At 43.0% G+C, this 11,735-nt stretch overlaps 1 long non-coding RNA gene across 1 annotated transcript; it reads right to left on the minus strand.

Annotated features, from left to right (window-relative positions):
• Positions 1–4,562: 4,562 nt before the first annotated feature.
• LOC141265821 (uncharacterized) lies at positions 4,563–11,174 on the minus strand. The gene is made up of 4 exons (XR_012320162.1): positions 11,022–11,174; positions 9,063–9,257; positions 6,907–7,007; positions 4,563–4,745 (listed from the first exon to the last, which is right to left on the minus strand). It is a non-coding gene; the product is annotated as an uncharacterized lncRNA (long non-coding RNA).
• Positions 11,175–11,735: the final 561 nt, after the last annotated feature.

Below are 11,735 nucleotides of genomic sequence, written 5' to 3' on the forward strand. Positions count from 1 at the left end.
CATTGGCAATAGATGCTCTCCAGATTCCTTGGAGCTTCAAGTTGGCCTATGCCTTCCCTCCAGTAGCGATGATACCTCTGGTAGTGAGGAAGATCAGGAAGGGTCAAGCGAGAGTGATTCTCATAGCCCCTTCTGGCCAAAGAGACCATGGTTCTCCCTTTTGAGGATGATATCACGATCAGACCCATGGATCCTACCAGAGAACCCAGACCTTGTAGCTCAGGGACCAATATTCCACTCTCAAGTGAAGGGTTTCCACCTAGCAGCGTGGAATTTGAGAGGGCAATATTGAGGGGCAAAGGTTTTTCATCAGGTTTAGTGTCTACTCTATTAAGAAGTAGAAAACCCATAACCACCAAAATCTATGGTAGAACATGGAGAAAATTTTTAGATTTCCTAGGAAAGCCTTTAAGCCAAAAATCTCCCAAGTAATTCCATCCTGGAGTTCTTACTGAAAGGGTTTGAGTTAGGTCTGGCTACCAGTACACTTAAGGTCCAGGTTTCTGCCTGGGGTGCAGTATATAATCATAACCTCACAGCCAATAAATGGATTACAAGGTTCATTAAATCTTGGGGTAGATCTAGGCCAGTCTCAATACCCAAAGTTCCTCCATGGAACCTGAATTTAGTACTAGACGCCTTAACTATGGAACCCTTTAAACCAGTTTAGGAGTTGTCTGCAAAATACATAACTCTCAAAACAATTATTTTGGTAGCTTTCACATCGGCCCGTAGAGTAAGTGATTTGCAGGCCCTATCCATAAATTCTCCATATACACAAATATTTAAGGATATTATAGTATTGAGGCCTGATCCAGCCTACCTTCCTAAGGTTGCACTCAAGTTTCATAGATCTCAGAAAATTGTTCTGCCCTCCTTTTGTAACAGCCCAAAGACCCCAAGGGAACAAAAGTTTCATAACCTTGACGTTAGAAGGGCTCTACTAAAATACATAAAAGTAACTAGCCCGTGGAGACAGACTTCCAGGGGAGTAGGAAGGGTTATGGGGTGACAAAAGCAACTATAGCCAGATGGATTAGGGAGGCCATTTGCTTAGCCTACTCGACTAGTAACACCCGATCCCTGATGGCATCAAGACTCACTCCACCAGAGCTGTGGCTACCTCCTGGGCAGAGAAGGCAGAGGTATCGATAGATCAGATCTGTAAGGTCACTACATGATCATCACCATCTACCTTTTTCAAACACTACCGTTTGGATCTATCCTGCCTGACTTAACCTTTGGTAAAAGGGTGCTGCAAGTAGTGGTCCCTCCCTAAGGTGTTTCTTTCTCCAAAATTCTCTCAGGTGTGCTGTCATGGGTGAAGGGAAACCACCAAGGTTACTTAGTGGTAGCCGGTTTTTCCAGAACCCATGACAGCACCCATATATACCCCCCCCCCCCCTTCTTTCTCACCATATGGGTGTGCACATTTGTTGGGTATTATTTGATGTGGTGTTGGATTTTGTATATAACTTTTTTTTATGGAGGTCCTCTCAATGCTCTGTAACAAACTGAAGTGGGGGAGAGGTGCCGCCCTTTTATTTCAGATGGTTTTCTGTCCTCAAAGGGCGGATCCTCTCAGGTGTGCTGTCATGGGTTCTGGAAATCCGGCTCTCAGTAAGTAACCTTGGTGTATTCTGTAACAAGATTTAGCCCATCTAAAACTGAATGTGTTAGCTGAATTGAGGCAGGAGGGAGGACCAGGGTTTCTCCAATTGAGGCCACGTTCAAACACTGAGCAATTGATCAGTATTTGTAAGCCAAAATCAGGAGCGGACCAATGAGAGGAAGAGTATAATAGAAACACGTCACCACTTCTGTATTTATCACCCACTCCTGGTTTTGGCTTACAAATACTGAATGTTTCATTAATAATCCAAAATTAGAAAAATACGACTTTAAGGGATTGGGAATTTATGATTTTAGTACAACCCCTTTAAACTAACACCTTCCCAAGATGCTTACCTTTGCAAACAGTTTGATCTCATCATATGAAACTGATTGGGCCAGACAAGTTTCTTGCCTATACAGCTTAAATATTTAGCATTTAAAGCCCCACCAAACTTAGTTATGCAAGATCATCAGGAGACATGATATTTACCTGGATAAGAAGATATTTTTATATTTTAGTCAGTCTTAAATATCCATATGTATATTCACTTACTTTACACACAGTATGAGAGATTCTTTTAAAAGGGGTATTCCAATCACCAAGATCTTTTACCAATATGTAGGTGTAATATTGGCAATACCTCCAATTAGAAATGTATAGTTCTTCTGATTCACCATGTTGCTTATTCCATGTACTGGATAGGACAGTATCCATGGTTACAGCCACTGACAATTTGTAGAGGTCATGGCCATAGATACCCAAGCTACTATGCCCTGCAAATAGTTCTTCTAATTTGCTGTGTAAATTCCCATTACCTTCAATGAGAAATTATTGGCTAGTATATTACCTACTACATATTGGGATAGGATCTTGGAGATGGGAATTCCTCTTTAATGTCAGTATACCATATACAGCTACCTTGGACAGAAGAAAGTCCACTTTTCCAATTGAAGCTCATTACATTTTATCTCTGCAGAAAAGTGTGGGATGTGGTGGGTATTAAAGGAAATGTCATTTGCCATTTGGAAACTTATGAGAGTTTGTCTAGGAAAGTGATCACTACAGACTCAAAATGGCCACAACCTTGTTACATGACAGAAACTGGTCCTAGAATGTGAATAGGATCAGGAAGAGCGAGCAGTAGGACGCTCCACTACAGTGTGGGAGAAAGCTGGACGGTACAGAGTATAGATTTCTCACAGTAGTCACTCAGAAGCAGGACGGACAGCAGTGTGAACAGCTTCTTACCTTCAGCATCTTCCTATGTATGAAGTGAGCATCCTAATGACAAGCTCACAGGCACCAGTCTACTTGCCATTCTAGAACTGGTTTCTATCAGGGTAACAAGAGAGCGGTCAGTTTAATTGTATAGTGATTACATCCCTAGACAGTTTAATTTGCCATTTAAAAAAAACAAAAAAACACGCATTTTAGAAAGTTAATTTTTTTTTTTTTTACTTAAGTGATTGTATCTGGTGCACAAGATGTTTGCAAATCTCTTAATCAAACCAAGTTGCAGTTTGCCTGTTACAGTGGAACAACAGGCTATATTGCTGACTGTAGAATGAGTAAACTGAGAATCCATCAGCAAGCTTGTTTTGATGGTCTGACAGGGTAACATTTTTCCCTGTCTTTCAAGACTCCTTACAGCTGATTTATGATTACAAAGTTTAATATTCTTGACAATAGAGCCTGTTAGAGCCACTAAGCAAAAATTCATGAAGTGATTTATATCCCACAAAGGTTTTTTTAATCCTTAACCTTTGCCTTAAAGGTTCTTATGCCATAGGCTAATAATGCATGTTCAAATGGGGGTGTATCTAATTAGTGCCACCTACAGGAAGTAGCAATCCTAAAAGTCAATAGTGACCCTTTAATGAGCCTTATCACATGACTTAGGATAAAAGCCAATACAATAATATTGTGTGATAAGGCTCATTAAAGGGTCACTATTGACTTTGAGGCTGTGCCCACAATGCAGAATTGAAGCAGAAAATTTCCGCAGCGTTTCTGCATGTTAGCAGTAAAAACGCTTGCGGATTTTACACGTGTTTTTACATGCGGATTTGACTTGTGTGGAAAAACACAAATAGACATGCTGTGGATTTTTCTGCAAGGAAAATTCCACAGCATGTACACAACATGTGGATTTTCATTGGTGACCATGGGGCACAGATTACCAAGCGTTTTTAAAGCGTTTAGGCTGCAGCAAAAATGCTTGAAAAACGCATAGTGGGCATGTAGCCTTAGGATTGCTACTTCCTGTAGGTGGTGCTAGAGTTCTAGTCCTCTTTCTCTCTGAAGAGAATTTGCATATTTCCCAGAGAAGCATTGCAGTTTTAGAAGTCTTCTCACCTGCCGTGCTTAACATGTCACTCTCCACAAGAAAAAAAATATATTACCCCTAGATTCTAATTATAGTAAAATCCAAGGTGAAAAGTTATAGAAGGTAAAATTTCAACTCTTTACTGTGGATACACCAGGACTCTAAACCTATGCATGAAAAACTGCAGGCAATTCATGCAGGTTTCGCAGTGCAGATTACATTCCTGTGAACCATTATCCATCTGACCAAGCAAAAGCCAACTACTGAAAATAGGATGGGAGGTGAGGGAGCACTGAGCAGGAGAGCTTGTTGTTAGAAAAAATAAATTCAATGTATAATACATCATACCCAGCCATCTTACCATGCATAACATACTGTACCCCATGTACACATCAGAACATGCAAAAAGGGAAGCAGTTAAGAAAAAAAAAAGTTGACAAAGTAATAAAACTAAAGACCCGTTATCACCCAGCATATTCCCTCGCAGCTCCCATGCCATACACCACTATTGCAGCTGCAGCAGTCTCATGCCATACACCACTATTGCAGCTGCAGCAGTCCCATGTAATCACATCATTGCAACAGCCAAGTAAATATATACCAAAAACGTGGCACTAGAAATCATTGGAATTAGGCTTTATTACATTGCTTTTCTTCTGCAATGTCTTCAACACAGCATTTGGAATAATTCAGTATATAATCTGTTTTAATAGAGTGTTAATAAAGTTGCAGTTTAATTTTTCTGTATTCAGTGTTCAACACAAATCAGTCTTCATTTCTGTCCAGTTTTTCCAAATTCGATGCCTAAGAAGTTAAAGAAAAACAAGCATTATGTCTATAAAAAGAGCTAAACATTTAAACAAGTGCAATCGGTGGTGTCAGTGCTCACTCCTCAGACACTTAAAGCCTCAGCATTTACCAATCAGATGGGTAAACGGCAAAGATGAATCATCACTGAGTGAGCAGGATGTGACAGTCACAAACAGAACAAAAGTCACTGTACAAACATGTTAAGATAGTTTAACCTTTAATCACACAGGACTGGTCAGTGGGTTTCCCTTAATCCCTCTCACATGTGATCTTAATAGGTTACAAAGTGTAACCATAGAAGACAAACAAGGGGGTCACGGGGCATTTATATTCATCTGTATAAAATGAGAAGAGTTACAAAGTTCTTCAACTATATTCCCCTAGAGTCCATGCTTCCTGGGGAGAATCTCCACTCATGCAGCACACAAGGAAGCCTATGCAACATTATGGAGCAAATTAAGACCGGCACTGACCACTACTTTTACATTGATGCCCTATCCGTAGGATAGGGCATCAATATAGGATCGGCTGGGTGTGGGACCCTGGCCGATCATGGATAGGGCATCATGGTAAAAGTAGCGGACCACCCCTTTAATGAAGGGCTTGCTGGAGTAGAATGTGCTGAATTTACTAAGCGGTGCATGCCACTTAATGAATTTGGTGCATCTTCTTGGTGATGACTTGCCAGGAATGCTGCGTCAGACTGGAGTAGCATTTCAGGAATGAAGGGAGAGGGGGTAAAAGGGACAAAAAAAAAAAAAAGCCCTGTCCCAGCTCCTATGTTAGCAGAGCAGCTTCAAGCTGGTGTGAAATGCAAAATGTTGTGCAAATTTTTTGCAATTCCATGTAGCAGACATTTTGCAAAGCGTTCTTTAGTACTGTAGAGTAAAAGCTTTGATGAATTCCCCTATAAGCAAGTATACTAAGGATAGTAAGCCCATGCATAGGGAGGGTTTTTTAGTTGCATGGTTTCCTGCTAAAATTATACTTACCACAGAAGACATCTGCACAAATAGATCTGATTTAAAGGGAATCGATCTGGAGGATATTTGACTCCTAACCAAAAGGAATAAGTGTAAAGCCTCTTTATTGCTTACCACATTGATACCTTCCTAGCAGAATTTTGTTGGGGCATTTGAGAGATCCATTCTGTAGAGAGGTTGTACATGATTTGGACAGCTCCTTCTGAATCCCTACAACTCCTAGTAGAACACCTATACTCCCCCCTCCAGGGATTGTGTGACATAATCAGAGGAAGCTTCACTCTCCCCCAAGTTCAGACATCCAGGGAAAGCTGATGCCTTAGGGACTGTATGACAATGTTACATGATCCCTGGAAGAGCCAGCACCCTTAATGCTGGAATGGTCTTGGCACCAGAGGAGAGTATAGGTGTTATTTTACTGGGGGCGAGAGGAAACATTGGGATTGAGGAAATATTGTGTACGTGCAGCAGGATGGATACGCACTTCACTCCTAAGCTCTGGCCTCTGTTAGTTGATATCTCACTCTTCCTCAGTGACCTCTCCTGCATAGGCATTGCCCAGGTTATTCTCATCAGAAGGGGCAGCATCAGCACAGTGAGCTGCTAATGACATGGTGAAATTATACTGGTCAGATGCTCATTACAAAAGGTGCAGTCATTGCCTGGCTTTGTTGCAACAACACCATCTGCACAGGGGAGACTGGTCACTGAGGGAAGAGTGACCCGTCAAACAGCCAAGTACAGCAGAATTGAGATTTTAATAAGCATTAAAGGGGTTTTACACTTACAGGATGCCTTTAGTTAGGGGTCCAAAGGCTGCGGTCACTCTGCACCCACCCTGAAAAACAAAGCATCAGTGATCTATGTTTCATGGGCTGGGCTAATCCCTGCGCAATGTACACAGACAGCACGCTCTATCCATGCTCCATCACTGGCTCAGATCAGCAGTAGTCAGCAACAGGCTGCGTAGTCAGAATACCCAGTGTGCAGAGACCACTGACATGACTTGCAAGGGAAGGTGGGGGTGTGAGTAGTTTAGATTAAGGAAATTTAGACTTTGGACTACCCCTTTATTCATAATTTGTGTCATTGGTCTATACTACCATAAGAGGACCTGTTCTTACATTACACTGGCCTTATTAGCCAAAGCAGCAAGACAAATGAAATCATACCTCTGACTCATTCAATGGTTGATGTGACGTGTGTGTCCAAGTTGTTTGTGTAGAGCCTTCACTAGTTACACCCAAGCTTCAGGCAAAGGCCATTTTTCAAGCTGCAAGACATTTATACCATACAGACTTACTAGACTATAAAGGAAACACATCAAGAGAAAGAAGTGCAAGGCAAATATCTGAAATAAAAGTACATCTTCATTAATAAATTATATACACCGTATTAGACTGCAAAAGGGATGGTGGCGGGAAGTTATAAGGACATAAGTGTGCACCCTGCAATTTCACGGTCTGAAAGACAGTGTATAACTACAAAAAAAATTTAAGTCAAGGAAAAAAGTGTATCCATTTAAAGTAAATCCATGGGATAAAGTGTACTAATCAACTACCCCCTGTATGTGGGGAGCATAAAATAAGCCTTCCAGAAAGGCGGACTACTGCCTTGTCGCTAGTGTTAAGGCTATGATCACGTGTTTTTTTTTTTTGTTTTTTTTTTAACCGCAGAACCTGCTCTTGGCATTAAATAAAAAAAAAAAAAAAAGCCTAATTCAACTTCAGCAGGTTGGCACCAAACACACAGCAAAACCTGATATCTGCATTCTCACTACCCATTGGTGTAACATGATTAAGGCCCTTAGCTGAAATGTCGGTTTTGTGTGATTTTTTTCTGTTTATCTCATGGTGACTAGTGCTTTTATTTTTAACACTGATAAAATATTTTTTCAAATTTATATAATCTGTCATCGCTGGAGGACCCTGCCTCTGTTTGAATTTTGTAACTATTAGGCTATGTGCCCACGATGCAGAAATGCTACAGACTTTTCCTGAGCGTTTCTGCATCTCCCCGGCAGAAAAAACGCATGCGGATTGTACATGCGTTTTTCCTGCCAGGGACAAGCGGAAGTGAAGTGTTTTTCACATGCGGGTTGTCAAGCACATTTAGCATCACTTGGAGAGTGCTTGACAACTTTGTAATACTATATAAATCCATGCAAACTGCATGGATTTATTTAGTGTGACCGTACAAGAATGGTAAAAAATAAATACTTACCTTCTGATGGCCCCCATTGTCACGCGGTGGTCTGAAAGGACCAACCATGATGTCTAGTCATGTGACCGATCATATGACTAAATGACGTCATGGCAGGTTCTTTTAGACCACCGCGAGCAGCTGGGAAGCCAGGACGGATCGGATAAGGACACCGGGGGCCATCAGAAGGTGAGTAAAATGTATAATTTTTTTTTTTTTTTTTTACAGACACTATGGTACCCAGGTCTGGAGGAGAGTCTCCTCTCCTCCAAACCTGGGTACAGTCCGCACATTGAAACGCATGATATCCCCATGTGCACAAGTAGTGATGCGGATATTATGCGAGTCAATGGCGGCGAAAATGTAGCGATTCCGCAAAATAATTGGTAGTGCTGCAAATTTTTCTGGAGCATATGCACAGCACATATGGATCATTGGGGAACATGGCAGACCTTCTACCAAGCGTTTCTGCAGCGGAGACCCTTTAAAAAAAAAAAAAAAGCATAGTGGGTACACAGCCTTAGAAGGGGCCCATGAAAGGAGACATCAGCATTAGTATTGTACGAGGACCACAGAGGGGGAACTTACTGGAATGCATTTTATTTTAGGGGAGAAAAGGGAATTACTAGCAAGGTATATGGCATCACAGGGGCACTATGGAGTTGGTGTTAAAGTATGTGGGGGGAATGAGGAGGGTAATAGCCATAGTGGGCTGTGGGTTACATTCTGTACAGAAGACTTGTGGCTAGAAGAAACTGTCTTAGTCTGTGTGAAATGAAGGTCTTCAGCTGTACACACATTAGATTGGACCAGTCACTATACACTTGTACAACCATTACGTTTTGAGGTGGAGGATAAACAGTCAGAAGGACTGATAAGAGATATGAAAGTTACCTTGACAAAATTAGAAGAAAAAAAAAAAGTCATACATTAACCTTGTTGTCACGTGGTCATGAAACAGACTAAAGTGTTCTAAATGTTTCATGACAAGTTGTGTAGGCCGGGGCCACATTACATCCCATCACTGTTACCAGTGGAGTAGTTTATGCATCCATTGAAGATTATAAATGGGAGCATATGACCCCCTTAATCTTCACATATCTTTCAAAGACAAGTCCAGCAATACCTTTTCATGGCTGGTCCATTCCTCCATTACTGAGAAATCAGTGTTAGCTATTCAGCCTCATTTGCATACCAGTTCCATTTGTAGATCTGAAGCCTGTGTCACTCCAGCTCTACTCCCTGCTCAGCACCACCACCTCCTTGACTGACAGCATCTATGGTGTGCAACTTCAGGTAAAGTGGTGTCTGTTCTTAAACACTGCCAAAAGATATTGAAAACAAATTGACTTATTACAAATTACGACTAAAGAACACAGTGCTCACAATACAGCCATAATCATACGGCAAGTTATCAGCTTACAGCAGAAATGATGGTGTAGGTTTTCATTTGACACACCTGTATGTTCTTACTGACCAAGTGTCAGCCATGATGGATGGACTAAGGTTACAAAGTGACCCTGACATGGTGTCCAGGTGCAGAGACTACAGGGGGATGAGAAGCTCCATATTGATTAAGGGTCAACTCACCACACTACCAATGAAGTCTGTAAAGGTGTAAAATAGAGCAAAGATGTCCCCAGAGATGGTTACGTTAAAAAGTAGTGTCAGTCACCCACAGCATTGAGAAAATCTGCCCACTTGACCTTTAAGATGACCAATTTATCATCTGGCAGACTCCGAGTGTCAAACATGATTTATGAAGACATGGAGAGTATTGTGGTTGTCAAGGAGAAACTATTGATCTAAGAAAAAAAAGTTGCATTAGGAAAAATAACAGTCCAGCAGATGTCTGGTGATTAGGAAATCTGTACCAAAAACAGGACACTTCATGTTCAGTCCAGCAGGGGGTAAAGCTTACTGCTGCCCATTCTAGATAGTCCCCGGGCAGTGCTCCAAATGGCCTATGGAGGGAAATCAGGTGCCGACACTTTCACTGTCATCATCTGTACTCCAGATGACTATTCTGATATCAATGCAGTTGAAGGCAGGCAAGTAGAGGGAAAAGCAGGGGTTTGGAAGCCAGACAAGCAATTTCTACACCCCCACCCCCCCTTTTTTAAACAGGGAGAAAAAAAAACAAACTACAGAGGTTACAGGTAGCAAGACTTTAGCTACTCCCACAATGCAGGCATTTGTACGCAGACGTGCTGGCATCAGTTTACAAAATGCTTCACCACAGATAATCTGATGGGTAAACGGCATGTGGAATCATCATCACCAGCAGTAAGGTACAGGGGCCTAGTCAGCCACATACGGAGGCTGCACGGCCGGCCCAGATCACCTGCACAACAGCATTTCAGCATAAAAATGCAGGTGGAGAGTGTCAGTGAAAAGCTGGTGCCAGGCAGGAGAGTCACCTGTCCCATAAACAGCAGCAGGTCCCACACCCCGGGGCTGCTACTACAAGACACAGGTGTGCAGAGTCATGCTCAGGCAAGTCATAGCTTTAATCATCGCCTACAGCCAGATCATGCTATAACATGGGTGTTGTCACGAAACCATGAGCCAGGCAATGTTGTGGGCTTCCACCCATCACCCCCTGTTCAGGGCAGGGCTGGCCATACCATTGGTGCAGCTGCACAGGGGCCCAGTGTCACCTCCAAACCCGGTGCTGAGCTCTTGGCTGCAGAGGTCCGGACACTGCTCCTGCCCCGGGGCCTCCTCTATCTGTGGCCTCCACTGACTCCAGGGCAGCGCTAGCAGGTCCTGCAGAGCAGCCGGGCCTCCCCTCTCCACCATGTGTTCTGCTGGCGACCCCCGATGTGGTGGGAAGACTTATTAACCCTTGCCTAGCAAACACCCATGTTATAGCTGACGGGCCGCCATGCGGTGAGGCTGTTTTACCAGTCAGGGCCCGTCTTCCAGTAATATTACCGAGCACAGCCCTATAGCCGCCACTATATAATGATCAGCCATTACTGCACATACAACAGTAGCGCCAAGCACAGGTGACCCCAGAGAAGCGACACCCGCCCGGCCTGCAGGGCACATTGCCTGGAAATCAGAGCAGCACAATCCTCACCATATCGGGGCTCAGTCGACACCTCGGCCTCTGGAGCCGAACACGAGTCAGGCCAGAGACTCCGCCCACCGCTTCCTACCTGCAACGTAGCACAAAGCTCAGTGCCGGCTCCGCCTCTTATCTACTGCGACCATAGAGCCGCTGACAAACCAGAGCGGCCAGGTCATCGGCGGACATCTTGAAAATGGGCAAATCACCTGTGACCCGCTGCAGCCTGCCCATGACATACATCAGTGATGTTCCTGGTAGGAGTGCGCTCCCCACAGCGCCACTGCAGAGCTGTATCGTATTGTGCCACGTGGCGGTAGAACGCTCACTGCTGCCAGGAACAAATATGGCGGAGGTCAAGTATGTGTTCTATGGAAACATAATATTTGGGTTGTATCAGGCGGACACTTATGGAAGGAGGACGGTGCTCTGGGGAGTATGGAATGCCAACTATATTTCTTATTGGGGGAAAGAAGAAGATTTACTTCCTTCAGATGCACAGTAATAGAAGTATTACTTATATAATAAAAACACACAATCTCTCGGTGTAAGGAGGTCATACAGGCACGTGGAGGCCACACACAATACTGAGCCTCATTTTTCACTTGTTTTAAGGACATTACATCAAAGTTAGATCAGCCTGTAGTGTGTTTTTCCACATTAATTTTGGGGGTGACTCCAAATCCAGGCCTCCATTGGTTAATAAATTTGATTTCCATTGATGAT

This window comes from Phyllobates terribilis, unplaced genomic scaffold (assembly GCF_046119375.1).
Source record: "Phyllobates terribilis strain yellow unplaced genomic scaffold, ASM4611937v1 Scaffold_4__5_contigs__length_816908805, whole genome shotgun sequence".
Taxonomy (NCBI): Eukaryota; Metazoa; Chordata; class Amphibia; order Anura; family Dendrobatidae; genus Phyllobates; species Phyllobates terribilis.